The sequence below is a fragment of the Tiliqua scincoides genome, chromosome 4 (genome assembly GCF_035046505.1).
Source record: "Tiliqua scincoides isolate rTilSci1 chromosome 4, rTilSci1.hap2, whole genome shotgun sequence".
In the NCBI taxonomy this organism is placed as follows: Eukaryota; Metazoa; Chordata; class Lepidosauria; order Squamata; family Scincidae; genus Tiliqua; species Tiliqua scincoides.
In genome coordinates this window covers 161,097,466-161,102,601 of record NC_089824.1, presented here as the reverse complement: position 1 = coordinate 161,102,601, position 5,136 = coordinate 161,097,466, and positions in this window count along the sequence as shown.

Below are 5,136 nucleotides of genomic sequence, written 5' to 3'. Positions count from 1 at the left end.
TACATGTAACAGAAACAACAGCATATTTTCCCTGCTCTCATCATTTACTTCCCCCTCCTCTGTCATCTGTGTGTTGCTATCTGCCCCTGTAAATCCCTGTAAGAGATTTGTCTCTTCATTCTTTGCACATGTACACGAATAGTGGTATAATAATAAAAATGCTTGCTATTGACAATCCTGATATAAGATTGGTCATGCTTCATTTTTCCCAGTGCTTGCCAATAAAAATTGGCAATTATATCTTGGGTGTGGTATATCTTGGGTTCGTCCACTTCCCTCAAACAAGCAAAGTAGCCCCACAATGGGGCTACTCGATTCTGTGGCAGCTCTGGAGCCGGCACAGAATCAAGGAGTCCTGTGTCGGTACACATGACCTGACACAGGGCTCAGGATCTGGTGAAGCTGATCCCGTCCTCCTCCCACCCTGCTCCCTTCCCGGCCACGCCTCCCCCACACTCTCCCCACCTCTCCCCCACCCCAGAACCTCCCCCACCTTCCTCCTGCCTCCCTCTGCAGCGGCTTCCCCTCTGGTGCTTGTGTCGGCCCCACAGGGCTGATGCAAGCGGAAAAGGTAGGCGTGGGGTGGGTGGGGAGGAGGAGGGAGGGAGGTGTTCCTGGGCAGGGGGAGGGACGGCAAGGGGCGGGCTGGCGAGGAGAGGGAGGCGGGGCTGGGATCCGGCAGTTATGCTGGATCCCAACCCCTGTTCCCGGGGAGAACGGAGTGGCTTCAAGCTGCTCCACTCTCCTCGGACTTGTGCCTCCTCAGGAGGTGGCGCAAGTCTGAGGAGACCATTGGGACCAGCAGCCCTTACCCAGGGCTAAGGGGAAGAGCTTTCCCTTTGCCTCTGGCTAAGCCGCTTCTGGCCACAGTCCTGCACTGAATACAGCGCAAGCCTCCTGGCTTGCCTTTTCCAGCGCAAGTTAGGATTATGCTGTAAATTATGCAATCCTCATTATTGCTATTGAACAAAGGGCAGAAGAGATGTTGAACAAAAATCAAAGTGCTGACCATGGTTGTTTCATTCCGTATCCACCTGTCATAACTACTGCAAAAACCGAAATGAAAAACAACAAAAACATTCAGCAAGTAGGTTATATAAGTTGGCGATTTGGTGAAGGGGCTTCCTTTGCTCTTGTTGCTCAAGATGTTACATCACAATAAGCCAAGAAAATCTACGCCTTAATAACACTGCAAAGATAAGGGAGTCTCGGGGTGGAGGGTGGCAAAGGATCAACTCAAATCATGGGTTGGGTTCCAATCTTCAAACAGCAGGCAAGTGAGACCATGTGCTGGAGTGATCCACAGCCAAGGGAGTAGCTGCAACAGTTCAATACCAGGAGATGCTGAAACCCTGAGGATTAATGTGAATTGCATCTCTACTTAGGAAGTCCTACTAAAGTGTGAATAAACGCCTGGTTTTCCTTGGCCAGGACTTTCCAGAACCACCTTTTTGTGGGCGCCGCATTGGCAGCACTACCAGCACCACTACAGACAACAGCTGGACATGGGAGTGGGTGGCTGGCTCCACAGTGGTAGCTGTAGCAAGGGAGAGGTTTCTTCAGATGCTGTTGCCTCCTTATCTCTTCTTTGCTCTGCACCCACCTGTAGCATTTTGGTGCTACTTGGGAGCAGCTTAAAATGCTGCTTTGATGTTGCAGAGAAGCCATGGCAAGAATTAGACAACAGACACAGGTTTCAGAGAGGTTGAAAGTGCTGGAAGAAGGAGCAGGAATGAAATCAAGGGAGAAGTGAAGTCTCCCAGCTCCTGACCCAGCTTTTTATTAAGTCTCAAAACACATGATATAAGGTTACGTAATAGAAAAATTTCCACAAGGATGCTCAGATTCATACTGGCTGCCTACTAGCTAGTTCTAGCTTAACCACAAACACATTCCTAGATAAGATTCTCCTTCATAGCATTCTGCTGCTCACAGGCACAGAGTTCAATGACCCAACATATTTTCAAGGTTGGTTGAGCGTGCTCAACTGCGCAGGCGTGCCTGACTGTCCTTGATGCCAAATATGCAAAGATATCTTAAACTTTAGTGCCTGTGCATATAAATAGTACACCCACCTTCCCCAAACTGTGTCCTTTTGATGGACCAGCCAGATGCACAGCCACATCTTGCCTGTGGCAGCACTACTGCCCCAGTCATCTCCACTTCCAGCAGGGTGTCGTCAGGCTGGACAGGGCCACGTTGTCACCAGGGTGTTGGGGCCAATTATCATCTACCATATTCTGAAATGCCAGCCTTTCATGCCTTTGCTTAGGCCTGACCCAGCTCTTTCCCACAGTTTTCTGAAGACTTCTGAACACTGAAGGAAACAGTGTGGGATTTTCCAGACTTTCATTACAGTCCTACAAAAGTCCATGGTTTTCTTTGGGTGTTTTTTTCTTTTGGGGGTGGGGGGGAATTGAGGCCTTACATGGAGTTGTGTTGGCCTTTTCTTCCTTAATACTTGAAAAGCTGCTACTTCTGACAGTGGCAATGGTGAAAGCACCACTTTTCTGCTGTCAAACACCATTTTCTAACTTAAGGTGCCCCAGAACATCATGCGAAACGCACCCCAACCCTTCCCCCCCCCCAAAAAAAATTGTCAGCATTTTTATCAAGATGGGAGAGGGCTGTTTTCAGTTTTCCCTCTCACCCTCACTCCCTCCCCTGCTGTAAACAGCACCTAGAAATTTCATCATCATCATCATCCTTGAGTTGAGGAGGTGGGCACGCTCCAGTAATTTCATGCCACCGGTGTGGGGATCTTGCAAGTTGGCAGGAGGGCAGAACTGGGGCATTCTGGGTTGGGGAGAAGACAGGCAGTGGATGGGCCTATGGGCAGCTAGGCCCAGGTGGGAATTGAAGCCAGGATCTGGAAATTTGGCCAGATCCTAACCCTCCCTGGAGTCCTGGCCTAGTGCCAGGCTGCTTAGATCTGTGCCACCTCTTTAGGTGGCGCAGATCTGAGTAGCCCCATTTGGGCCACTGCCATGTTACCCTGGGTAAGGGGAATCAATTCCCCTTGCTCTGGGTTGTGCCACAGCCAGTCCCAACCTCGTGCTGGTTACAGGGCAGACCAGGTGGCCTGCCTGTTCCAGCCCAGGTTAGGATTGGGCTGTCATACTCAAACCTTGCCCCACCCAAGAAAATTACTCCAAAACCATTTTTATACTGAGCTAGCTGTTGTAAGGTCTTGCAAAACATGGCCTCAGGGGTGCTCCTTTGAATACCCAGGAGGGGGGGAAAACTGGCTGCTGAACCAACTGGCAGTCCAATTCTAACCTGTGCTGGAACAGGTAAGTCACAGTGGCTTGTACTGTGTCCAGTGCAGGTAAGGAGCAGGCTAGAGGTCTCCTCAGGAATTTTCCTCCCGTTTCGCTCTCCACCACCCAAAATTGCCCCTTCCCACTCCCAAAACATCTCGGCTGATTCGCCAGCTGCGACTGTACCTGAGCTGCGTGGACCTGGCCACAGTAACCCATGCCCTAGTGACATCTAGATTAGATTATTGCAATGCGCTCTACGTGGGGCTGCCCTCGAAGACGGTCCGGAAATTACAACTAGTACAGAACGCGGCTGCTCGTGTGGTTGCCGGGGCACGTCGGTTTGACTCTGTCGAGCCGTTGCTTCAGCAGCTACACTGGTTGCCAGTTCTGTTCCGGGCCCAATTCAAGGTGCTAGTTTTGACTTTTAAAGCCCTTTATGGCTCGGGTCCGGGGTCCGGGGTATTTGAGGGACTGCCTCCTTCCCTACAATCCGGCCCGTGCTCTTAGATCTTCTGGGGGGGCCCTTTTGACTGTGCCGCCACTAAGAGATGTGAGAGGGGTGGCGGCCAGGAAGAGGGCCTTCTCGGTGGTGGCCCCCGAACTGTGGAATACCCTCCCCTTAGAACTGAGAACTGCTCCCTCGTTGCTAACGTTTCGGCGTGGACTGAAGACCTTTTTATTTCAAAAAGCTTTTAATTGTTGACAGGCTGGCTGGCGTTCTTGCTTTTTATATGAAAAACCACGGGGTTTGTTTTGTTTTTAGCTTTTTAATCATTGTAAATTGTTTTTAACTGTTTTTCATGTTGTATTTTTAAATTGTTTGTTAGCCGCCTTGTGTGCCCGTTGGGCAAAAAGGCGGGGTACAAATTAATAAAATAATAATAATAATTCATTACTCAGCTTATCTCCCAACACCCTCTCAGGAGCCGGAGACAACAGTATTCAGTAAAACCATTCTCAAGGATGGGATGCTCCCTGCTCTCCTTGATCCTGCAAATAGGGTTAAAAAAAAAACCTCTATTTTTTTTAACATGGAATTTGCTATTAAACCTTGTCCTGGCATCAGACCCAGTTAATTAGCTTCCCTCAGAGAAAGGAAAAAAACCCCACCATTTTTACATCATTGTTTTATACTGTTTCTGCAGAGTGGACCCAGCTAACTTCACTGCTTCCCCTGAGTCATTCACTGTGACTAACCATAGGAGTAAAAGAGGAATGAAATTTCACTGAAGCTGAACATGGAATAATTCAGCACCACTGCCCATCCCTCAGCATCAGCAACTGGGACAGAGTGGCATGGTCCTGAAACAGGATGCCTAGGATGAGGGTGCTGAAATGTTTAGAATCATAAACAAATTCAGTCTGTGTCTGTTCACCCTGAGATTGTGTCATTTTTTTAAAGCAATGTAGCCTCAGGCAGTTTTGCAGAGCTCAGACAAGGAACAAAGAGTTAGTCACTGAATGTAAACAGATACCTACTGACTCAAGGAACTAAAACTGTGCAAAAACCTTTTTTATAGCTGCATTCAGCCACAGAAAATACTTTTGGACGGTGGGGGGGGGGGGAGAATTACAGCACGTTTGCAACACTGCATGCCAGCACTAGGCTGGTATGTGGTCCATTGGATTGGGCCCCAAGTTTCCCTAAACCAGTGATCTTTGCCCTCCTGGTGCATAAAATGGGGTGACCCCAACACACTGAAAAAAGTTCTTTGAACACGTTTCAGTTCTCTCTCCAAACAAAAAAGAATCAGAAAAAAATGGTGGGAACTACATTTTGGGGAGAGACCCCATGTCTTCTTATTGGTGCAGGAATGCACCTTCATCAGAACTTCTTTTCTACAATGCAATGTTTACTGACCAATGAGATGGA